This window comes from Lissotriton vulgaris, chromosome 1_1 (genome assembly GCF_964263255.1).
Source record: "Lissotriton vulgaris chromosome 1_1, aLisVul1.2, whole genome shotgun sequence".
Lineage (NCBI taxonomy): Eukaryota > Metazoa > Chordata > Amphibia > Caudata > Salamandridae > Lissotriton > Lissotriton vulgaris.
Genome location: NC_141685.1, coordinates 80,777,232 through 80,803,565, shown reverse-complemented (window position 1 = coordinate 80,803,565; position 26,334 = coordinate 80,777,232). Strand labels below are relative to the sequence as shown.

Sequence of the window (26,334 nt, the reverse complement as noted above, 5' to 3'; positions counted from 1 at the left end):
GGTCAGTCCACGTCAAAGGCATGGGCTTCACAAGTCAGTGCAGTAGAGGTGGTGAAGATTAATGAGTGGTCAGTCCACGTCAAAGGCATGGGCTTCACAAGTCAGTGCAGTAGAGGTGGTGAAGATTAATGAGTGGTCAGTCCACGTCAAAGGCATGGGGTTCACAATTCAGTGCAGTAGAGGTGGTGAAGAGTAATGAGAGGTCAGTCCACGTCAAAGGCATGGGCTTCACAAGTTAGTGCAGTAGAGGTGGTGAAGATTAATGAGTGGTCAGTCCACGTCAAAGGCATGGGCTTCACAAGTCAGTGCAGTAGAGGTGGTGAAGAGTAATGAGAGGTAAGTCCACGTCAAAGGCATGGGCTTCACAAGTCAGTGCAGTAGAGGTGCTGAAGAGTAATGAGTGGTCAGTCCACGTCAAAGGCATGGGCTTCACAAGTCAGTGCAGTAGAGGTGGTGAAGAGTAATGAGTGGCCAGTCCACGTCAAGGCATGGGCTTCACAAGTCAGTGCAGTAGAGGTGATGAAGAGTAATGAGTGGTCAGTCCACGTCAAGGCATGGGCTTCACAAGTCAGTGCAGTAGAGGTGGTGAAGAGTAATGAGTGGTCAGTCCACGTCAAAGGCATGGGCTTCACAAGTCAGTGCAGTAGAGGTGCTGAAGAGTAATGAGAGGTCAGTCCACGTCAAAGGCATGGGCTTCACAAGGCAGTGCAGTAGAGGTGGTGAAGAGTAATGAGTGGTCAGTCCACGTCAAAGGCATGGGCTTCACAAGGCAGTGCAGTAGAGGTGCTGAAGATTAATGAGTGGTCAGTCCACGTCAAAGGCATGGGCTTCACAAGTCAGTGCAGTAGAGGTGCTGAAGAGTAATGAGAGGTCATTCCACGTCAAAGGCATGGGCTTCACAAGTCAGTGCAGTAGAGGTGCTGAAGATTAATGAGTGGTCAGTCCACGTCAAAGGCATGGGCTTCACAAGTCTGTGCAGTAGAGGTGGTGAAGAGTAATGAGTGGTCAGTCCACGTCAAGGCATGGGCTTCACAAGTCAGTGCAGTAGAGGTGGTGAAGATTAATGATTGGTCAGTCCACGTCAAAGGCATGGGCTTCACAAGGCAGTGCAGTAGAGGTGGTGAAGATTAATGAGAGGTCAGTCCACGTCAAAGGCATGGGCTTCACAAGTCAGTGCAGTAGAGGTGGTGAAGAGTAATGAGTGGTCAGTCCACGTCAAAGGCATGGGCTTCACAAGTTAGTGCAGTAGAGGTGGTGGAGAGTAACGAGAGGTCAGTCCATGTCAAAGGCATGGGCTTCACAAGTCAGTGCAGTAGAGGTGGTCGAGAGTAATGAGTGGTCGGTCCACGTCAAGGCATGTGCTTCACAAGTCAGTGCAGTAGAGGTGGTGAAGAGTAATGAGAGGTCAGTCCACGTCAAGGCATGGGCTTCACAAGTCAGTGCAGTAGAGGTGGTGAAGATTAATGAGTGGTCAGTCCATGTCAAAGGCATGAGCTTCACAAGTCAGTGCAGTAGAGGTGGTGAAGAGTAATGAGTGGTCAGTCCACGTCAAGGCATGGGCTTCACAAGTCAGTGCAGTAAAGGTGGTGAAGAGTAATGAGTGGTCAGCCCACGTCAAAGGCATGGGCTTCACAAGTCAGTGCAGTAAAGGTGGTGAAGAGTAATGAGTGGTCAGTCCACGTCAAAGGCATGGGCTTCACAAGTCAGTGCAGTAAAGGTGGTGAAGAGTAATGAGTGGTCAGTCCACGTCAAAGGCATGGGCTTCACAAGTTACTGCAGTAGAGGTGGTGAAGATTAATGAGTGGTCAGTCCACGTCAAAGGCATGGGCTTCACAAGTCAGTGCAGTAGAGGTGGTGAAGATTAATGAGTGGTCAGTCCACGTCAAGGCATGGGCTTCACAAGTCAGTGCAGTAGAGGTGGTGAAGATTAATGAGAGGTCAGTCCAGGTCAAAGGCATGGGCTTCATAAGTCAGTGCAGTAGAGGTGGAGAAGATTAATGAGTGGTCAGTCCATGTCAAGGCATGGGCTTCACAAGTCAGTGCAGTAGAGGTGGTGAAGATTAATGAGTGGTCAGTCCACGTCAAAGTCACGGGCTTCACAAGTCAGTGCAGTAGACGTGGTGAAGAGTAATGAGAGGTCAGTCCACGTCAAAGGCATGGGCTTCACAAGTCAGTGCAGTAGAGGTGGTGAAGAGTAATGAGTGGTCAGTCCACGTCAAAGGCATGGGCTTCACAAGTCAGTGCAGTAGAGGTATGTTATGTTCTAACATTTATAGAGCGCTCAGCTGCCACAGCAAAGTGGCGTCCCGGCGCTACAATGGACAAAATAACACAACCGGATGAAGAAATTAATTGGGACCAAGTGGAAACAGAAAAGTTTTAATAGGTCTTCGGAAAGACAGAATGTCAGAAATGGCACGGATGTCAACAGGTAATGTGTTCCAGAGACTCGCTGCCAGCACGCCAAAGGAGCGGCCGCCCACTCTGGCCCTTCTGAAGCGAGGAACACAGGCCAGAAATTGACCCGTTGAGCGTACTACTCTAGCAGGGGTGTAGTAGGTAATAGCCTGTACAAGAATAGGAGGTGAAGAGGCCTTTAGAATCTTAAACGTCAGGCACAGAGCTTTGAACTTAATCCTCTGTCCGAAAGGCAACCAGTGAAGATCGTGGATGGTGCGGCTGACGGAACAGAATTTGGGCATGCCTACTAGCATTCTGGCGGCTGCATTTTGTACACGCTCAAGGCGTGTTAATTCAGCTTGGTTAATGCCCAGGAAAAGCGAGCTGGCGTAATCCAACCTAGAGAGTACTATAGCTTGGACAATGAGTTGTCTAGTTGGAGCATCGAAAAATTTAAAAATGGGTCTGAGGCTCTGCAGAACCCCAAAACAGGTGCCAGCAACTCTTTTGGTATGGGGGATGAAAGTGAGGTTGGAATCAATCCAGACCCCGAGGTTCTCGGCCTCAGTCACAGGAGTGGGAGTTTGGCCTAGCTCTGGTGGCCACCAGTGGTCTCCCCAAAGATGAGCCTTTTTTCCCCAAATCTAGGACCTCTGTTTTAGATGTGTTGAGTTGGAGACAGTTCTTCGTCATCCAACAGGCTACCTCCTTTAGGGCTTTCTGGAATTTTGGGGCTTCAACCGTAGGGTCCCCATTTAGTGCAACCGCTAGCTGGGTGTCGTCGGCGTATGACACCATGGTTAAACCACAGTTTTTTGCAATGGTGGCTAGCGGCTGCACATATAAATTAAAAAGAGTAGGGCTGAGTGCCGAACCCTGCGGGACTCCTTGGGAGATATTGCGTGGGGCAGATTCAAAAGGGGGGGTGGAGACTTTAAAGGTGCGTCCAGATAAAAAAGAGCGGAACCATTCTAATGCGGTGTTCTCTACACCAGCCTCTTGTAGCCGTTGTAGAAGGATGGGATGGGAGACAGTGTCGAAAGCGGCACTGAGATCCAACAGGATCAGTGCCGCCGTCTGTCCTGCGTCTATCAGCTTCCGCAGATGCTCCACCATAGCTAACAAAGCAGTTTCCGTGCTATGGCCTGCACGGAAACCATTCTGGGATGGATCTAGAATGCCTGAGTTTTGAAGATGGTTAGACAGGACTTTGTTAGCATGTGCCTCCGCAAGTTTGGATACCCATGGGAGGAGGAAGATGGGTCGGTAGTGTTCAGGCTTTGAAGGGTCCAAGGTGGGCTTTTTTAAAATAGGAACAACCGTAGCTTGTTTCCATTTGCTGGGAACAGTTCCTGACTCAAAGGATAGCCCGATTAGATCAAGCACAGGAGGCAAACAAATCTCAGCAGATTCGTTGAATTGAGTGGGTCTTAAGGGGTCAGCCGGTGAGCCAGATTTAACTTTTATAGTGAGAGCTTTAAACTCTTTCTTAGATGGCTTAGGTATAAGCGAGAGAGACCTAGCGATCATGGGATTGCTTCCTGAATTAATTGTAGGTGCAGTTTGTGGGGGGAGTGATCGATAGGTGGTGAAGATTAATGAGTGGTCAGTCCACGTCAAAGGCATGGGCTTCACAAGTCAGTGCAGTAGAGGTGGTGAAGAGTAATGAGTGGTCAGTCCACGTCAAAGGCATTGTTGCGTGTTTATCTAGGTTCCTGATCGATACTGTGACCTTATGCCCCTATTCGGCTATAAATCCATTTATTCCCTATATTGGCATAACCGTCCAAGTGCGATTTTCAGAAAGTCATCTCTGGCCTCACACGAACAGAGCCACATTCCAGCATAGTTCTCTGCCACTTCCTTTGCGACCAATTAGTGCAATGACAGAGCAGAAGTCACTATCTGATATTCCTAGATTAACACTCCGAGTTCTTCAACAAGATAAAAACTCAGCAAACCTGGAAATCCCCGCTTGCTGTGTTTTGATTAGTAATGGAACTCTAATGAGCAACTGATAACTATCACTTCCTAGTGACATCTTTTATGTCCAGCAAACTTGCGTCAAACCCGGCACCTGTCAGGTATAAATATTACCAACGTTGCCTTAAGCAATGAGACCAACAAGAGCTGTCGTGCTGTTGTAAGCTGCTGTGCACCCTGTGTGCATCCCATTGCTGCTGCAGGCAGTACGCTGCTGCTGTCCCTTGGTGGTGAAGCTACTGATACCATTATCACTGCTAAAGCGCGAACGATGGTGCAGTACGCTTAGGAGCTGAACAGCCGTCCCTCTGCGAAGAGCCCAGCAGATCCAGCTGCCGCGGACGCTGTCCCCCCTCCTCCTCCCGACGCGCTGAAGAGAGCCGCTGCCTTTCTCCTGCAGAGAAATCCAGCTCCAGCGTTTCCGGTCTGCCCTCGCGGGTGACTGGGATATTGAGTGCCCCCTGAAGGAGATACCAGACCTCCATCATTCTATTCAGAGGTATGGTGTTGACTAAACCCTTAGACGAGAATTCTTGAAGCAAACCTTGGCAAAACCAACTTAACTTAAAGCTACTTACTTACTCCCCTTCCACGTGTTAGGCTTAGGTCAGGCACACTGGGGTAGGCGTAGTTAGAAGCACCAGTTGAGTATTTTAGCCTAATGTATATATGACTGTATATATGTTTTATCACTTCTAAACCATTGTATGGCTAAGAAACCATATCAATGCTTTTACAGTTCTATTTCGCAATACTTATCTTACTGTACGTACTTTTTATAATAACAAGTCTTGCAATTGTGGCAATACATTTCTCTTGTACGAGAAGAAAGACTGTTCAATAAATGTTAACCCTTTATTGACAAACGCCCGTCTCTCTATTCTCTACATATTGTGAAAGTAAACTGCACTAACCTGACTGAGTGAAATACCTGTCTATTGTTTCACACGACCCTAGAGATTGACTCTTGATCTGAGGAGCAAAGTTGTCATGTTGCACGGTTGTTGGAAAGCTGAATCCCTTCTTGTCTGTGCCAGGGAAGCTGATCACTTCCCATGCAGAGAAGAAAGTTTCCAGTGACCTCTGAGCTAGTTGGTAACACACCCAATTAAGTTTAGCATAGTCAGTGGAGGCCTGGAATATCCGCAGTTCCACGTCGATACTACTGTTTATGTTATTCCAATGCGCAGGGCCTAGTGGGAAACTAGGAACTACACTACATGGCGCCCAAACGTTTGGTAAGGCGATAAACTAACGCAAGACGTTAGAGTAACTCAGTTGTGCATATTTCACACAGACCCCTTTCTCCCGTAAATACTCCAATAGACGTCTGGAGTGGGTGAAAGGTTAAAATCCGCCCGACCTTAGTAGGAAGAGATTCCTATGTAAAGCTCTGGTTTATTCAACGTTGAAGGATACAGTGTTCCAAAATATTGTGCACCTAATCTTTGTCTCCTTGGAGACCAATTCTGCAAAGCCTGCATTTATAAAAAATGACAGACAGTGAAGAAGAAAGGGAAGCAGTTAGACTGGCATCCCTGCTAATAGAGGAGGACTCGAGTCTCCTACAGACTGACCCGGATGCTATCGACATCCCGGTCCACTTAAGAAGATCTATAACATTAAAACTTATAGAGAACGGACTGACACCTCAAGGTGGTACAGTAATTTTCGTGATAGAGGCTCACGAGTATCGGCAGACAGAGGTATTCTATTCATGGAGAAACTTTCCAGCGGTAAACGCTATAACAAAAGAGTTTCACTATTACAAAATAGAGAAACCTCTGGAAGAGTACGCTCCTTTCGAGGAGATTGAAATTCCACTTAAATTTCAAGAGCACCTGCTCTGGTTTAATGGCGCCCTAACACATAATGATCACAATACCAGGCTCGGTCCACTAGGTAGACCAGGAGCAACGTGGCCGGTTCTAGCCAGCTACACACCACATCCTGCCATTGCAAAAATGTCTAAGGAAGAGCTGTTAGTACAGCTAAACACATTAATAAAAATACATAGGCAATTAGTCCAATATGTAATGCGGACTGCAACAGTCCAGTCAGCTGTTAATACACCACAGCTGACCCCCTCATCAGGGGAACACTAATAAAATCACACCACAGAACATACAGTCATGTCTTGGTAAAACACCCGTAAAACGGGAACAAATTCCTTTCTGGTTAGCACAGAAAATCACTGAAATAGAGGCAGTATTTCCTGATACTACCCCTATAGAGAAACACAGAATCTTGACAATCTGCCTTCCTATGGGAATCGCACCACACGTGGAGGACTGTGACACTTGGGGTGCAGTCTTTGCTTCCATTTACACAAAAACTCATGGTGTTCCGTCTATGGCGGTAATACCAGAAGTGCTAAAACAGATTCAAAATGAATACGGTCCAGAGCCCGCTTTAAATCTAGGTATGAAATTACTGAAAGACTTCAAGCAGGTCTCTGCTATATTATTAGCCAACATAAAAGGAGAAGCAGCATCTGTGGCGATCCGCCAGAAGTTGAAGGAAACAGATATAAAAGATCCTGTTGAGCTTGCAAAAATCATAGAAAAATGCTATGAAGAATTAGGTAGAGACAGCTTGGGTGGGAAACCAGTAAAGCCCCAACTGCTCGAAAATCCTGAAAAATTATTTATTAAAAATAATTTAAACACTCCTAAAAAGAGCTGGGATGGAAATAAACAATCCACTCCCAAGGAAAAAGTTTTCCAGTCCAGAGGAAGGTCTCCTCGACGGAGGGAAAGAACTCCGACTCGAGAACACCAGTCTCCCCAGCGGGAGCCCTCTGAGAAAAGATATAACCTTAGAAATAGGGATAATCTGAAAAAACCTGATAGATATCAAAGTATTGATACACGTCCCTCTCGATCTTTTCCACAGAATTCGGAAAGAAGAGGACGGTCAGACCCAGGAGAGCACACCCAGTCCAAAGACAAGGAACCTGCTCAAAATAAGAAATCTCAATTTCAGAAAAAGAAGGTAGCCAGTATTAGAATAATCAACCATGCCGAGAATACTGAGGACACAGTTGAAAAACGGGGAGTGGGCATTGACAATGTTGGACAGTGCAGCAGAAATCAGTATAGCGCGCAAGATCTTGATGAGTCATCTGGAGACAGTGGACACGAATGAATTCATTCAGGTTGAAACTGCCGACACCAGACTTAGCGAGCCCCATAAAATATACAAAATAACATTGCGTATAGAGGGTGATAAGACTAGGAAAATAAAGGGTCTATTTTGGGATAAGCTCTCAAAAGGCTATGATATTCTGTTAGCTGAAAAAGATTGGCCCCCGGAGTTTGTCAGGGAGTGCCCTCGTGGCGAAGAAATGATTATGCCAGCCTTCTCGAATCACATTCCGATTCACAAAAAATATACTTATTCAAGGAAATGGGCAGTAGCCCAGGCACCTGCATTGTATAAAAATCATGTAGGATGGGATGAGGACTCAACTCCTCACAAAATCCAATTAAAAAGTGAACCAACTGCCCAATGGCAGTATCCCATAAAGCAAGAAGCTAAAAAACAAGTCAGGGAGATCTTAGATCAACTTGAATACCAGGGGGTGATTGAAACATGCACCTCTCAAATGAACAATCCTTTGTTTCCTGTCTCCAAGCCAGACAATTCATATCGTCTAGTTTTGGACTACAGACATCTTAATACATGTTGCAAAACCTTTGCAGTACAAAACTCGCATAGTGCAGCCCTAATGAATAACATAGTTAGGAAAAAATATAAAACGACATTAGACATATCTAATGGTTTCTTTTGTCAAAACATTGCACCAGAAAGCAGATATTTGACCGCTTTCTCTGCATTTGGGTCGCAGAAAAAATTCTGTCGACTCCCACAGGGGTTCAAGAACAGCCCAGGACTATTCTCAGCTAGAGTAACAGAGTCACTACAAATATATGATGATGAGGCATTATCTTACGTAGATGATATCTATCTCACAGACGACGACTTGGATACTCACTTGAAAAGAGTGAACACCATTATACTTGGGTTCGCAGCAGAGGGTTACAAATTCAATTTTAAAAAGTCCCGAATTGCCCATCTGACAGTACTGTTCTTAGGGTACGAATTATCAAGTGAAGGGAAAAGCCTAGCGGACAACTTCTTAGAGAAGTGCGCTGTACTCCAAGCTCCAAAAACGCTGAAGAATTTACAATCCATTCTAGGTTTTCTGAATTTCGGAAGAACTTACATCCTAAATTACGCAGAGAGGGTTAAACCTCTCTACGAACTAATTAAACCTGATTTTAAACAAATCAATTGGACTCAAAAACACACAGAAATGTTGAGATCACTGCAAACAGACATGTTAGCAAAAACTGAATTAGATACACGTGACAACACACGCGATCTTGTAATCCGAGTCATCCCAGGAAGATGCGGATTCACGTACCTGACCTCTAATGAGGGAGATAAGGTACCAATTTCAATTAAATCTCACTTGTACACACAAGCAGAAAAAACATTCAGTCACACAGAAAGAACTGTGAAAGCAGTGCAAATCGCATTAGCAAATGAGCGAGAACTAGCACACGGCAAACGGATTAATATCCTTACAGCGGAATCCGCCTTCGAAGCGCTATTCAGCCCAGTAAACCTGCCTACAGTGTCACTGGATCCGAAATGGATACAGTGTATAGATTCTCTCGGAGCGGAAGATGTGAAATACTATTTCGCCCCGCAATACGAAGAACTGAATGATTTAGAGTATGAAGAAGAATATCCTCTGCCAATCGTAATTCTGCCTCTCCCACAGTACGCCTGTATAATCTATACAGATGGATGTGTACAGCATTTCAACGTAGAGAGAAAATCCTACAATACAGCATGTGCGATTATTAAAGGTCGTTGGCTGTGCGGTAAATTCAGACCGAAAGTAACAAAAACTGAATCTGTAAGAAACTGTTCGGTTCAGAGAACTGAAATCAGATCTTTAAAGATGGCGCTCGAAAATGCAGAACGTGAATTCCCGACACTTATCGTGTGCGATTCTCATTTTTGCGTCAACTCTTACAACAATAAACTGCAGAGTTGGATTGAAAACGACTACAAAGATGACACAGGTGCCACAATAAAGCATAAATTGCTTTGGGAACAGGTAGCTCTTTTACACAAAGAACTACAAAAGACTCACGTGATTCACGCACAGAGTCTTCAACGTGATGGCGTTCACGTTGGAGGGAATTCATTGGCTAATACAGCCACAGCGGAAGCAACTAAACCGGCTTCCGTAGCCACAAAAAAGCGCACAGATAAATACATAGACGGGGAAACCGTGCTGGCAGTAAAAACGACTGTAAAAGGCGACTGTGCAGCACTACCCGTAAACTATCCACTCAATTATGCATACATAATCGATGCAAACTCCGTTCCTTTTGCTCGAATCCCTGGAGTGGGGGACAGAGTAATTCCAAACAGGAGCAGGAGGGGCTTCCTCTTACTGGAAGCACACATGGGGTTGGGTCTGAGACACCAAACAATCAAAGCCTCTCTGAAAGAATTACAATCAGAGTACTGGTGGCCAGGAATGAGTATAGATATTCAATGTTTTGCTCAAAATTGTGAAGACTGCATCAGAGATCGCAGTAATGAACAGGCCAGTGTAGTTTCAGGATCCCTTCTAGACAGCATAAGGCGGTCTATCTGCGCAATCAAAGAAGAGAAGCGCGTCCCATTGTACACAGTTAAGACAAAAAGCACTTAAAGAATGAGGCCTCCAGCGCTCGGCTGACGCTAGAACGGTTATAAAAGATTTGCGAGTCTTTATCGGCACATACGTAATTACCACGTTCCATTCTGACCAGGGTCCTGCTTTCAGCTCTCGAGCTTATAAGGAGGCCATGGCTAGCATGGGAATTGGGTTGCGGTATTCTTGTCCGTCGCACCCCGAAGGGAACAGTGTGGTAGAAAGAAAAAAACGTGACATAAAGCAATCTATAACAGCGAAGGTATTAGGTTCAGGCGCTGGGTGGGTCAAACATTTAATAAGTGTCCAGACTAGTCTTAACAACATGCCAAGAAATTCTCTAAAAGGTTTCAGCCCATACGAACTATTGTTCGGAATTAGAATGCGTATTCAGGACCTCGATAGTCAGATGTCAGTGGTACAAGAAGAAACAACAGACTTTGACATCAAGGATCGTTTGGCTGTTTTACAGGAACTGAATGAAACAAGAAAATCCTTAAGCAACATAAAGTTAAAGCAACAGCCAACTACCACTGACGAGGCACCACCAGCAACAGCCCCAGCAAGGCCTGTCTGGATTCCAAAGATTGGGGATCTAGTCAGAGAAAAGATTGCGGTTAAGAAGGAATTTGGGCCTTCTTACAGAAAAGCAGTACCTGTCTTGGCAGTCACCGGAACAAGATCAGTTGTGCTACCGCCCCTTGCTGGTAAAAAGGAGAACAGAGTTGTGTCCATCGACCTGGTAAAACCACAAGCATGTGGCCTATAATCAACAGTAGGCCCAGTGGACTCCCAAGAAACAACAGAATGCCCAAACTTGCAACAATCCAAGAGGTTCAAACTGAAAGACTCATCACATTCGATCAGCCTGCAGTGCACAATGAAGGACTATGCAATAATGCCATGGAACTCGTGCCTCTTGAAACACAGATTGAAACAGTTCGTCAAGAAACAACACCAGTCTACAATAATGTGGCAGCAGAAAATGCTACCGAAAGACAGATTGAAAGAACAATCCCATCAATTGACAGAACTGCCTCTGGTTATTTCATCAACTTCGACAACTTCTCTGAAGATCAAAACGACCCCGAAGTGATGCCAGAAACAAAAAAGTATTCTAAAGAAAATACAACAGGACTCCTTCAACAAATCAAAGAATTATATCTGGATTCACTGTTGATTGAGCATTGGATAATTTCAGGGGTATTCATACTCCTACTCTGCCTAATTTTGGTTTTAATTTTAGGAAAGTTTATTACAATAGAATGGACACAGCAAGTCAGAACTTCAACCTAGTCCTGAAACCACACAGATCATCCCACGTGAAGAAAAGAGAACTGTCAACAGTAAATGTCACAGCAATTCCAATACCTGGTGGGGTAGTATGGGAGAAAACTGACTATGAGATATATGGTCCGGTCGAAATCCTGAAGTATCCTCATCAACTGAAGGTTTCCTTAAGTGACTTTGTAACACCTAGTACATTCTCTGATGATTGGGACTTTAACAGTATTAATGACATGATGTCTGATTTAGTAATGTCAGCTAGATTCACAGATCATGATTATTTACAAGGTTCATCTAGTTATGAGCAGTTATTCTGTTACACCCACTATGGGGATCATTACTTGTATAAATCTGCACAGCCTAGAAATGTTTTTATGTATAATCAATGGGAACATTGTGCTACACCACCTAAAAGCAGTTCTAAAGCATTTTTTGAGAAATTCAAATACTTCTCAGGTTTTAACACCAGTAATGCAGAAACGTTTTATTACAAACTGTTAGATAAAACAGGAATGAAAACAATGCTGACAAATTCTAAATTGATATATTCAGAAGCATTTTATGACAAAATGATGACATTTGGTTTTGATTATTGGAAAAATAATATTGAAACGAAAACAATTTGGGGTACAAAAGATTGGCAGGTACAATGCATTGAAGCACTATTTAGAACCTGCATGATACCAGTACAAATGTTGTTTTTAAATGACACAATACACCAAACATCCTGTCTTGGCCTAGCTAAGATCAAAGACCTTAAAACACCGTCTATACCAAAGCCAATACCTGAAAATGCAACTGCAGATATTGAGTTAGGCGTGTCATAAATTTTACATTTTAACAGAACACATCCTGATTGGAATAAGTGGTTAATCTGGCCTACTGACACAAACAGCTGTCAAGATAGATTCCTGAATAAAACACAGGGTTTAAAAATGACCAGATTAGACTCGAGATACTCCCAGAGACAACATCCAGGGATAATAACAACATACAGTGTAGGGAAACTCTGCCTTGAATGGCTAACAACATCCACACTGGCTGAAATTAAGCAACACTTGTCTTTACTAAAAGATGGTGCTGATTTGCGCAATTTCATTTTTGGACCACGCAAACAGCGTCAAAAGCGTTTCATAGCGACCAGTATCTATGCTGCTTACAACGAGGCTTGGAAAGTCAAACAAATTGAAACAGCTGAAAAAATATGAGAAATTGATCGTATTCATTTGGAGAAATCACTTTCTGTAGTAGACAATGGGTTAATGACTCTGTCTTCCAGAATATATTCGTTGGACAATATTGTATCATCTGCCTTTGATGTGATAGACAGAGACTTGCTAATGTTACAACATGGCCAATCTCAATTACGTTCTATTATAGAATTAGGCTGGACGCTGCAAAATCTTCGTTCAGGCTATGTACCTTGGCGTTTAATCAACACAACGTCATTATTTTCCATTTTTAACCTTACTGATAAACAGATCAGTTTGGCACAGAAAGGAGCAGACTATACAATCCTGAGCATCGAAAAACTCGAGAGATTACCATTGACAATGTCAGAGAGTCCTGTCATTGAATGGATAATACACGGAATTATCACAATTCCGATAACAACTTTCCGATTTAAAAAGTGCCTTGAGTACATACCTGCTGGCCAGTATGAACAATTAGGTAAAGGATATGTAAAATCTGAATGGAAATTACCATACACACATTCTTGCTATAGTGACAGCGACAAAAATGTATTTCTTAGTGGTGACAACTGTAAACATTCACTAAGCGGTATACTTTTGTGTCAGGGTATTAATTTACACGGAGCATGTGATGGAAATTCTAACAACCTTTCATGCCACCAGCTAGTCACACCTGCAACTCAGATAGAGCCCTTCTTTATGCAACTTTCAAACGGGAGTTACATTCTTAGAACGGATCACAGATGTTGTGGCCTTGTGCCAGGGAAAAGTTATCTAGTAAGCGTAACATCCATGGTCAAAAGCTGTATGCAAGCATTGTTTCCGAGTGGGCCTGCAGACACAGTGACTCCCATCTGGCCTCGTCTGAATCTCTATTCTATACGAATTGATACATTAAGCAAAATGAAATCTGTACTTTTACAGACAACAGTGCCTATAACGTCATCAAAAGAGACGTATGATCTTCTAGTTGCAAGGACAGCTACTGAAGTTCATGACCTTTTATCAACAAATTGCCCCGTGCATTTCGTACAAATGTTGAGCCAACTTCTTAACATGTCTAGTGCAACAAGCATCCCAGGAATATTTAAGACAGTCTTTACGGGACTTCTAACACCCTTCCAGGCAATTTTGGGAATCGTTCCTAATTTTGTACACTCTGTTTTTGGCGGAATACCATTATTTTTGGGACTTGTAGCAGGGATTTTATTTTTGACCCTCCTGCTTCGTTATGGCAAGCCGAAACTCAGACATAGCTTCCATAGGAATGGAAGAGACAATCCTAGCAATGCGCTACCGGGACAGGATAACTAACGTCCTTGGATTGGCCAGGCTGAGAGATCTAAACATGACCTGGTTCCTTTCATTCAGACCTATATGGCAGAACTGTATCTTACCGGTACTACAATGTATGCTATGCGGCGATGAATGCGTGTTGGACATCTGTCTTTCACTTCCATCAGCAGTACCAATGGACGTCGATACTTTGCTCAGTCCAATAACGGCTCACGCATTGTGTTGTCCCCAGCGGATCCTGATGACGGCATTCGTGGAGACTCCTGTGCTATGACTAGGTGGTAACAGTGGAGCAAGCGACAAAAGCAACATCACCCAGGTACGACCATCTGTGAGCATTGCTGCTCCTGACTATGATGACAGCAATCACCCTCACACCTTCCAAGTTACAGCACTATCGAATTTGGTTGAACTATCACCTGATTTTGTAGACCAATTCTTTGAGAGCCTGTCTGATACGATGTTCTCACCCGTACAGAAACAATAACTTTTGAGAAGCTTTCCGACACACAGCGTTCCCATGAACTCTGAATTCGGCCTTCAGTTTTGATCAACAAAAACTGCAAAAAGCTTTGGAACTCTATTTCCCCGTTCAAGCATTAATTCTTTTGAATTGGAAATTTTTAATATTGACCTTTTTTTGGCACGAACAATTCTTTGCTTAACGTAAAAACTATTCTTAGAGAACAGAAGCTTCACACTTCTATTTCTAAACACATCTAGAGACATAACAACATTACATCAGCCTCTAGCACATGTTATTACAATGTATTTATATGTGATGATTTATCTCGCCCTTCTTCTGTCAGAGATACTTCATGTGTAATTCTTTTTGCATAATCGTTCAATGATTTCATATGCAATAATTTTTTGAATGATTTCTATGCTTCAAAAAACGTACAGTACCTAAATTTCATGTATTACAAGTACGCCTATTTCGAATGCATTTTGTATTTTGGGGTGGGCAATGTTACACATGCATCTAATTGCTCTAGTTTTAGTAATTTGATGGACATGAATACGTGGACTGGGTGTTGCGTGTTTATCTAGGTTCCTGATCGATACTGTGACCTTATGCCCCTATTCGGCTATAAATCCATTTATTCCCTATATTGGCATAACCGTCCAAGTGCGATTTTCAGAAAGTCATCTCTGGCCTCACACGAACAGAGCCACATTCCAGCATAGTTCTCTGCCACTTCCTTTGTGACCAATTAGTGCAATGACAGAGCAGAAGTCACTATCTGATATTCCTAGATTAACACTCCGAGTTCTTCAACAAGATAAAAACTCAGCAAACCTGGAAATCCCCGCTTGCTGTGTTTTGATTAGTAATGGAACTCTAATGAGCAACTGATAACTATCACTTCCTAGTGACATCTTTAATTGACGTCTTATGTCCAGCAAACTTGCGTCAAACCCGGCACCTGTCAGGTATAAATATTACCAACGTTGCCTTAAGCAATGAGACCAACAAGAGCTGTCGTGCTGTTGTAAGCTGCTGTGCACCCTGTGTGCATCCCATTGCTGCTGCAGGCAGTACGCTGCTGCTGTCCCTTGGTGGTGAAGCTACTGATACCATTATCGCTGCTAAAGCGCGAACAATGGTGCAGTACGCTTAGGAGCTGAACAGCCGTCCCTCTGCGAAGAGCCCAGCAGATCCAGCTGCCGCGGACGCTGTCCCCCCTCCTCCTCCCGACGCGCTGAAGAGAGCCGCTGCCTTTCTCCTGCAGAGAAATCCAGCTCCAGCGTTTCCGGTCTGCCCTCGCGGGTGACTGGGATATTGAGTGCCCCCTGAAGGAGATACCAGACCTCCATCATTCTATTCAGAGGTATGGTGTTGACTAAACCCTTAGACGAGAATTCTTGAAGCAAACCTTGGCAAAACCAACTTAACTTAAAGCTACTTACTTACTCCCCTTCCACGTGTTAGGCTTAGGTCAGGCACACTGGGGTGGGCGTAGTTAGAAGCACCAGTTGAGTATTTTAGCCTAATGTATATATGACTGTATATATGTTTTATTACTTCTAAACCATTGTATGGCTAAGAAACCATATCAATGCTTTTACAGTTCTATTTCGCAATACTTATCTTACTGTACGTACTTTTTATAATAACAAGTCTTGCAATTGTGGCAATACATTTCTCTTGTACGAGAAGAAAGACTGTTCAATAAATGTTAACCCTTTATTGACAAACGCCCGTCTCTCTATTCTCTACATATTGTGAAAGTAAACTGCACTAACCTGACTGAGTGAAATACCTGTCTATTGTTTTACACGACCCTAGAGATTGACTCTTGATCTGAGGAGCAAAGTTGTCATGTTGCACGGTTGTTGGAAAGCTGAATCCCTTCTTGTCTGTGCCAGGGAAGCTGATCACTTCCCATGCAGAGAAGAAAGTTTCCAGTGACCTCTGAGCTAGTTGGTAACACACCCAATTAAGTTTAGCATAGTCAGTGGAGGCCTGGAATATCCGCAGTTCCACGTCGATACTACTGTTTATGTTATTCCAATGCGCAGGGCCTAGTGGGAAACTAGGAACTACACTACAGCATGGGCTTCTCAAGTCAGTGCAGTAGAGGTGGTGAAGAGTAATGAGTGGTCAGTCCACGTCAAAGGCATGGGCTTCACAAGTCAGTGCAGTAGAGGTGGTGAAGAGTAATGAGTGGTCAGTCCACGTCAAGGCATGGGCTTCACAAGTCAGTGCAGTAGAGGTGGTGAAGAGTAATGAGTGGTCAGTCCACGTCAAGGCATGGGCTTCACAAGTCAGTGCAGTAGAGGTGGTGAAGATTAATGAGTGGTCAGTCCACGTCAAAGGCATGGGCTTCAAGAGTCAGTGCAGTAGAGGTGGTGAAGATTAAGTCCAAGATTGTGGCGCGCCAAGTGAGTAGGGCCTGTAATCTTTTGTTGAGTCCTCAAGTCTTTAAGTCTGATAATAGTTTTGCTACTTCCATATCTAAAAAATCTTCTGCACGATAATTAAAATCCCCAAGCAGGAGAAATGTTTGTGATGAGGGGCTTGAAAGACTTACTCTGCTCAATCGGGGAAATCCTGCTGCAGACCGGGATGTCAAAAAGATACAGCACAGTCTATAAAAAAACATAAAGATGATATATACATTAAAAACAGAAGTAGCCAAGTTTTTATCTTTAAAAGTATTAAGAAGTACTAATGCTCTGTTTTCATTTGCCTGCAAGGTTTGCTGTATATTCCGTATATATTTCTCTGAGAGAAAGCACGAGTGACTGAGCGAAAGGGCTATAGATTTGTTACCACAATTCCTGGAGGGAGACGGGGTAGTCATGTTCGGTGGCTGCCAAAACCATTTTCTACCTTTCTAGGTTTAGGGATGCTTATAGTTTTGTTGCCTGCTGTTGCATTATTTTTCTGCTTTACTGAGTGTGTTATACTCATTTTTTTCCTGCACTTGTACTTTGAGGGCATGTTCCTAACCGGGTGGCCATTTTGTTCAGCCACACTCTCACTCCGGGAAGCACTCTAGTCGCTGCAAGCGTCCTGCCTAACCCCTACTCAATGGCCCCAGATCGGACGCGTGCAGCTCGCTTAATCTTCCCAATGGCCCCCAGCGCCGGGATGCCTCCGGGTAGCTGTGCACTTTACGAATACTGGATTTACTAGTTACTATTTATTTTACGCAATGTTTCTTAGTGAAACATGGCTGCACATGAGCTCTGGCCCTGATGTGGCTGCAGCTTTACTGTTTAACTATGCTATAGTCAGGAAAGACAGGGACTCCAAGACAGGTGGTGGCATTGCTATAATTTATAAAAAGTCCTACATGTACAAATTTGAAGACTTGCCATTTACGAGCTGTGAGGCAGCTTTATTTAAGCTTGCCCTGACCCCTAAGTTCACCTTCTCAGGCTTACTAGTTTATCGTCGCCCAGGGCCATCCGGTCCATGGGCTTCATCCTTTCCTGACCTAATAACACCTTTTCTCGTAAATGCCGCCAACTTCTCCATCTTGGGCGACCTTAACTTACTTTTGGATGACTCTGCATGTATTAACAGCGCTACTTTTATCTGGAAACATTGAATATTGCACTTTGCAACTCCGGTCCCATTCATGTGGCCAGCCACCTACTGGACCCTATTTTCCCCAGTTTATCCAACATTCAAGCCCACCAGCTCTTCCCCTATGTTGGTCTGATCACTTTGCGATCGGCTTGCGTTTCGAGATCTCAGTGAACTCACCTGTAGCCGCACCTAGCATCAGAAAACCAACTATGAACTGGGGAAAACTGGACATTGAAGCTCTCAATAAGATTTTGGCTTCCAATGCTCCTATCACAAAACAAATGTCTGTCACTCTTTCAGTTGTCGTCCAAAAGTGGCTTTTACATGCCATTGATACCTGTCTTCCACCCTCTAATAAGAAGGTGAACAACCACAGCCCCCTGCCCCTTGGTTCACTGAGAATTTAAAAACAGAGAAAACCAAATGCAAAGCTTTGGAAGGACGCTGAAGGAGAAACTATGCGCCTGACAACAAACTTGCATATAAAAGGGAAAAAAGAGAATACCACACTCTCTGTAAGTCAGCTCATGCTGAATATGTCTCCTCGACCATCTCTAGTGCGCTGAATTGTTCCAAGACATTATTTAAAATGGTCAAAGAACTTTCTGGATCTGAAACTCAATCTACTCCCCCCTTCCCTGAATGGTTTACAATGTGAAGACGTGGAGAAATTCTTCCTCCATAAAGTGGAGAAAATATACTCTGAAATGAAGGGCATAAAACCAGGTACCCCCCATCAGCAAGCACCTACATCCCCTCAAGCAGCCAGAACCATCTCTCACAGAGACAACAGGATCGCTGAATCCACGAATAAACTGGAAATGTGGTCTCCATTCGATATGAACTCCCTTATACGACTCATAGCCAGTATTAAATCTGGCTCACCCTGTGACCCTCTTCCGATCTCGGTGCACCAGCAGCTTGAGTCGCTTTCACTCACAATAATCATGGAACTCTTGAATGCCTCCTTACAGGAGGCAATGGTTCCCCCAGAGTGGAAACACGCAATGGTGCTTCCTCTTCTGAAGAAGGCTAACTACCGGCCTCTTTCATTGCTCCCTGCAAAAAGAACAATGGATGGACAGAATGCAGAACAATGTCATATATTCACCCCAATATAGCGATCTGGGCCTAAATCCATCGTTTTTCCTCACTATCCCATTCCAGTTTGGACCCAGCCATATGGAAATCAGTCTTGACCCTGCACCCAATGGGACAGTCTAGCCCGAACTGCCAGGTCAGGTCCTCCCTGGACTGGAAACAAGCATCCTATGACCGGTTTCGGGCTTTCAACCCTCATCAGGCAGGATAGCTTGACTTCAGTGGCATGGAGAGCACGGGACCCACGTCTGGGCATACCTGTCCCACTCGGGGTGACAAATGGAAAAACAACAATTTATGGACATAATGCAGAACAATATCATACATTTATGATAGTACAACGATCTGGGCCTAAAGCCATAGTTTTTTTGCTCACCATGCCATTCCAGCTTGGATCCAGCAATATGCAAATCAGTCTTGACCCTGCACCCAATGGGAAAAGTCCAGCCCGAACTGCCAGACCAGGTCCTCCCTGGAATGGAAACAAGCATCCTAGGACCGGTGTCGGGCTTTCAGCCCTCATCAGCCAGGATAGCTTGATTCCAGTGGCATGGAGAGCACTGGACCCACGTCTCGGTATACCCGTCACACTCGGGGTGACAAATGCAAAAAGAACAATTTATGGACAGGATGCACAACAATGTCATACATGCACCCCAATACAGCGATGTGGGCCTAAATCCATTGTTTTTTTGCTCACCATGCCATTCCAGTTTGGACCCAGCCATATGTAAATTCGTCTTGACCCTGCAACCAATGGGAACAGTCCAGCCCGAACTGCCAGGCCGGTTCTCCCTGTACTGGAAACAAGCATCCATCAGCCAGGATAGCTTGACTCCAGTGGCATGGAGAGCAAGGGACCCATGTTTGGGCATACCCGCCCCACTTGGGGTGACAAATGCAAAAAGAACAATTGATGGACAGAATGCCTAACAATGCCTTACATTCACCCCAGTACAGCGATCTGTGCCTAAATCCATCGTTTTGCTCACCATCCCTTTCCAGTTTAGATCCAGCCATATGCAAATCAGTCTTGACCCTGCACCCAATTGGAACAGTCCCGTTCTGAATTCCGTCCATCAATTGTGTGTCTTTTGCTTTCTCTCCCTAAGTGCGCCGGGTATGCCCAGAAGCGGGTCCCGGGCTCACTGTGCCACTGGAATCAAGCTATCCTGGCTGATTGGGGTTGAAAGCCCAACACCGGTCCTAGGATGCTTGTTTCTGGTCCAGGGAGGACCTGGCTTGGCAGTTCAGACTGGACTGTTCCCATGAGGCACAGGGTCAAGACTGATTTGCATATGGCCAGGTCTAAACTAGGGTGGCATGGTTAGCAAAAGAATGATGGATTTAACCCAGATCTCTTGACTGGGGGTGAATGTTTTGATTTGTTCTGCATTCCGTCCATCAATTGCGTGTCTTTTGCTTTCTTGCCCTATGTGCGCCGGTAGTATGCCTAGACATGGGTCCCAGGCTCAATGTGCCACTGGAATCAAGCTATCCTGGCTGATGGGGGTTGAAAGTCCGAAACCGGTTCTAGGACGCTTGTTTCCAGTCGAGGGGGGACCTGGCTTGGCAGTTCAGACTGGACTGTTCCCATGAGGCACAGGGTCAAGACTGATTTGCATATGGCCAGGTCTAAACTGGGGTGGCATGGTGAGCAAAAGAATGATGGATTTAACCCAGATCTATGGATGTTTTGATTTGTTCTGCATTCCGTCCATCAATTGTGTGTCTTTGTTTTTTATTCCATTGCTCCTGGCCTTCTTGAAAATCCCAGAAAGACACATTAATTCACAGCTATCTCAGTTTGTCGAGTCACAACATTTTTTACGCTCATCTCAGTCGGGCTTTAGAGCTAGCTTTTCAACTGAAACTACCCTTCTTGGAGTTACGGAAAGGCTGCAACGCAATTTAGATTCTGGAGACACGATGGCCCTCACATTACTTGATTTGAGAGCAGCTTTCGACCCGGTGTCTGACACTGTGTTAGTGAAAGCCTTACGATCTTTGGGTGTTACCAGGCCGGCACTCAACTGGCTTATCTCTTTTCTCACCGACTGAACGTCCCAGGTCTTCTCCCCCCAATGGCCAGTTCTGTTACTCATTCCTCTCCCTACGGGGAACCCTATGGCTCCATTCTTAGCCCTTTGTTATTTAACGTGAGTGTCAGACCTCTGTCTGACATTGCAGAGGAGGCAGGCTGTCCCTGTTCTCCTATGCTGACGACACCCAGAGAGTCTTCTCTCTCTCTATGGAGAGGGTGTCAGACATCTGCTCTCCAGATGGGGTTGAGTAAAATTGCATACTGGATGCAGGCCAGTTTTCTCAAACTGAATGGAGAGAAAACTAAGGTCCTGATTCTGGGGAAGAATAAAGATCTTTGGGGTCCCCAAAACTGGCCTACTGAAATGGGTGTTCTTCCTCAGCCCTACCGCCAAGATCGCAATTTAGATTTTGATAAGAATAGCCCAGGCTGTTTTCAGCCAGAGTAACAAAGCTAGTAAAAGATTTCAATGACCAGGTATTGTCCTGTGTCGATGACTTATATCTGACGGATGATGACCTCTTGGAACATCTGACAAGAGTAAATCGCATAATTCTGGAGTTTGCTCACATGGGCTACAAATAATTTTAGAAAATCAAAGATTGCCCACCTCAATATCCTTTTTCTGCGCTCTGGAGATGGCTATGTCCCTCCTCGGCACCGGAGCGAGGGATCACTCTAGCTTTATCCACAGCTCACAATGACTCTGGTTAAAGGCAAATACAGAACCGTGACTGGCGCCTAGACTCCGAAAAAACCACAGAACGCTACATGTGGTAGAAATATGCTCTGGCTACTGAAATAACTCAATGGACTGAGAGCGCCTGGGCACAAGAGACCCCCGGCAGTGGCAGGGCTCACCTTTGGAAGGCAGTGAGTAGGGGACAGAATTATCCAAACCCTGACTAACACCGAGGCATGCACCCCTCTACCCATGAAGCTGAGCCGCGTTACAAGGAGCCAAGTGCTCCGATGAGGCGCTGTGTTAGACATAAGAAAACAAGTTACTTACCTGTAACTTTGGTTCCCCAGGATTGGTAACTTTCATAGATTCCCATGCTTTGTATCATTCCCCGTCGTCGGAATGGGAGCCTCGGTAAGTAAAAAAATATCATAACCATAGGTACAAAACAGAAAATTCGGCCTAGGCCTCATCTCATTTTGTAGCATATCACCCTTTTTGTGTAAAAGAGCCCAAACTTTCTGCAACAACCAATCAGAATAGCCTCACCCCATAGAACCCTCATGAGAGAGCCTCAGAGCCTCAGATTTTCGTAGCCGTTGTGCAACAGCCACTATCTCAGTAAAAAAGGCAGAGCTTTCCCAGGGGAGGAGTGGGGGCGCATGGTAATTCATGAAAGTTACCAATACTGGGGAACCAAAGTTACAGGTAAGTAACTTGTTTTCTTGCCCCAGTATTGGAACTTTCATAAATTCCCATGCTTTGTATCAGAGTAGCTAGCAGTAAGCCATAAAAGCATATTTTGTTACATGAATCTATTACATGACAACATAGTTATCCTCATAGGAAACAAATCATAAAATGTTACCATAGAAAGGAACACGATAACTGATACAAAATGTGCAATACAGGAAGGAGGGATTGTAGGGAAAGCTCACCTCTCATTGAAAAAGATTCCTGAGGACTGCTTGTCCAACAGCTGTGTCATCCTTCATTGTAGAATCTAGGCAGTAGTGCTTCGTGAAGGTATGCGTACTGCTCCAGGTCGCTGCCCTGCAGATTTCTTTGATAGGGACTCCAGAAAATAGAGCCACCGAAGATGCCACTGATCTTGTGGAAGTGTAAGGGTGGAGATGTTGTTTCTGACACCATAGGCAGAATCTCTTCCATTTTGCTTTATAAGTTTTGTTCGTACTTGGAGCTCGAGCCTGAGACAAAACGTCCCTACACTCTTTGGGGAGGTTCAGATCTCGGAACTCCCTGTACTCAGGAGCCACGCCGTTAAGTGAAGCGAGCTCGGATCCGGATGGAGCACTTGACCCGGAGACCTCGTCAACAGGGAAGGAACCAGTTGCAGGCAAATTGGATGATCCTGAGACAGCAAGAGGAGCTCTGTGTACCAGAACTGTCGGGGCCACGCCGGTGCAATCAAGATCATTCTGCACGGCTCCGCCTTGATTTTCCTGATTAACCTTGGGATTAGGGGTATCGGAGAAAAAGCGTAAAAGAATGCACCGTACCAGGCAATCGAAAGCGCGTTCCCCAAGGACCCCGGATGGTGATCCCTGCTTGCATAGAACCGGTATTTGGTGTTCTCCGGAGTCGCAAATAGGTCTATGGTCGGGGTCCCCCAGACCGAAAGCACCTCCTCTAGAATGGTTTGGTCTAACTCCCATTCGTGATTGGTCGATTTCTGACGACTTAGTGCATCCGCTGTTATATTGAGCAAACCTGCAAGGTGTTCTGCTGTCAGAGCAATTTTGTGAAGAATCGCCCAATCCCAAATTAGCTGAGCTTCCTTGGTTAGAGTCTGAGATCTTATTTCACCCTGCTTGTTGATATTGTGCATGGCAGTTGTGTTGTACGTCCGGACCAGCACTGAATGATTCCGAATCCGTGGCAGAAAAGCCTGTAAAGCGAATCGAATGGCTTTGAGCTCTAACAGGTTGATGTGGCACTTGCATTGACCTGGATCCCAGTGTCCACTGACTTGTAGTTCCTGAAGCACCGCTCCCCAGCCTTCTAATGAGGCGTACGTGGTGAGAACCATGGGAGACGGAGGAAGCGTGAAAGTCAATTCCTCTGCGATGTTGTCTCTCACTAACCACCATTCGCATGCCTTTTTCATCTCTGGTGTCACCGTAACCCTGTCGTCGTAAGAGCCTTCTGCTTGGTACCATTGTTTGTCGAGTTGCTATTGCAGCGGACGCAGTCGCATCCTGCAATGCGGAATTAATGATATGCAGGATGAGGTCGATCCGAGCAGGGACTTGTAGAGCCGTACTGACTGGGATTTCTTTTTTAGCAATTGGCGAGCCAAGAGCATCAATTTGTTTTGACGTTCGTCTGTTGTGTAAACCTTGCAGTGCTTGGTGTCCAGAATGGCCCCTAGAAACCTTGCCGACCTGGACGGTTGAAGAACTGATTTGTCCTTGTTGAGCTGAAGGCCCAGGTGATTGAACAATTGAATGCAGGTCGTAATGGCCTTGGAAGTTCCCTGGAAAGATGGAGCCTTGACTAGCCAGTCGTCCAGGTAGGGAAAAGCTTCCACAGATTGTTTCCTGAGGAAAGCTGCCACAGGGGCCAACACTTTTGTAAATATCCTTGGTGCAGACCGGAGACCAAAAGGAGGTACTTTGAATTGGAAATAGCTCTTGCCTACTGTGAAGCGCAAGTATTGCCTGTGAGCTGGGTGGATCGGCACATGGAAATAAGCATCTTCTAAATCCAGAGTCGCCATGTACTCCCCTGGATTTAACAGACGAAGAATATCCCGGAGAGTGACCATCCTGAAGGACAGTTTGATGAGATAAGTGTTGAGCTCCCGTAGATCTAATATTGGGCGCCTGCGAACCAGGAAGAACCTGGAATAAAACCCTTTCCCTCTCTGCGAGAGAGGTACAGGTTCTATTGCCCCCTTGATGAAAAGCTGGTGGGCTGCGAGATGTACCGGTCCCAGATGTTTCAATTGACTGGCGCCTGGAGCTCTGTTTGGAGGTAGATGTTGAAACTCCAACGTATGGCCACTCTGAACGATATTCAGGACCCACTGGTCTGATGTAATAATTCTCCAGCTGTCTAGACAATGAGAAATCCTGCCCCCCACTGATGTCATCAGAGGGGTAGGAACAGTAGAAAGAGCTGTGAGGCCTCTATTGCCTTTTGCAGTTGTCACGTCCTTGACGACCTTGATGTCCTCTCTGTGGTTGACGAGAGAAAGACGCCGACTGGCCCTGGCGTTGATTGGAATACTGAGGCTTGTACGATTGGGAGGATTGGTTGCCACCCCTGTAAGAGGAGAAACCTCTCCCTCTCGCACCTCTGAATGGAACCTTACGGTAGTTCAAAGACCCCAAAGACTTCGCTGTGTCCGTGTTTTTTTTTATGCTTTGAAGGGGCTTCATCCACATGCTTTCCGAAAAGCATTTCTCCATCGAATGGCAAGTCCAAAATCTTGTTCTGGTCCTCCTGGCGTAACTAGGTTGCCCGCAACCAGCCCTGACGCCGTAACACAGCTGATACAGCTAGGGCACGAAAAGCAGTAGACGCTATGTCCATAGCACAATCTATCACCTCTGACGAGGATCGCTCTCCTTCCATGAGAACTTTTCTGGCCTCATCCCTTGTTGATTCTGGAAGCTGCTCCACAAACAGGGAGAGATCGCACCACATTTGTTGATCATACCTGCCCAGGATGGCAAGAGCATTAGCAGCTCGAACCAGGAGGCTGGCCATAGTGGAGAATGTTTTGCCTACATTGTCCAGGCGCCTCCCTTCCTTGTCCGGCGGTGTTGTAAGGGGCGTTGAAGGATTTTTCGATTTGCTTTGCGCCGCTTGAGAAATGACAGAATCCGGTTTAGGTTGTCCAAGTAGGCACACTGGACTGCCCTCAGGTGCCTTATACTTCTTCTCCAGCCGGGGAAGAACAGGAAGAACTGTCGCCGGATTTTGTATAACTTGAATCCCTTCTGACCATACATGTTCTATTATAGGTATAGATCGGACTGACCTTTTGTATGGTTCCTTAAAGTCAAGCAGTCTGTCTGCACAGCCGTGATCGGCAGACCAAATCTTTTAGACGCCCTCTCCATGAGGTTATGGAAACCCCCAATGTCAGCTGGAGGAGAGGTAGAAGTATCCTGCCCTGTCCCATCTGGAACTTGAAGGCCACCATCATCATAATCCATATCTGGATCTTGAGGAGGATCTTCCTGAATATTGTCATCTGAAGAGACATCATCATCATCCTGAACTGTCACCACATCCTGGGTATCCTCTCTGGGTTCTGGTTCCACAACCCGTGAGACCACCGGTGTCACTGCAGGAGCAGGAGGGAGGGCGCTCCTGTTGTATTATAGGTTGATATGGAAACCTATTCCTATAATCCTGCAACATCAATTGCAAATCCGATATCAGAGAGGATGGCATTGCCACCATGTCCTGTCCTAAGGTTCGAGGAGGCCTGTCTTTTAGGATATATTGTTGATCGTAATATTCCTCAGTGTCTGTATTCTGACACTTCACATTTAAGTCCGAGGGGCTGTAGGCATCCCCATAAGTAAAGTCCACATTTGTAAAGCGCAC

General features: G+C 45.2%; 1 long non-coding RNA gene across 2 annotated transcripts in view; it reads right to left on the bottom strand.

The window, feature by feature from the left end:
- The window catches only part of LOC147737428 (uncharacterized), a 170,497-nt gene that overhangs the window by 76,262 nt on the left and 67,901 nt on the right, over positions 1–26,334 (bottom strand). The window contains exon 2 of one of the 2 annotated variants that reach the window (XR_015297380.1): positions 16,917–16,974. The exons of the other annotated variant lie outside the window; for it this stretch is intronic. This is a non-coding gene — a long non-coding RNA (uncharacterized LOC147737428). The remainder of the gene's footprint in view (positions 1–16,916; positions 16,975–26,334) is intronic. 2 annotated transcript variants of the gene reach the window in all.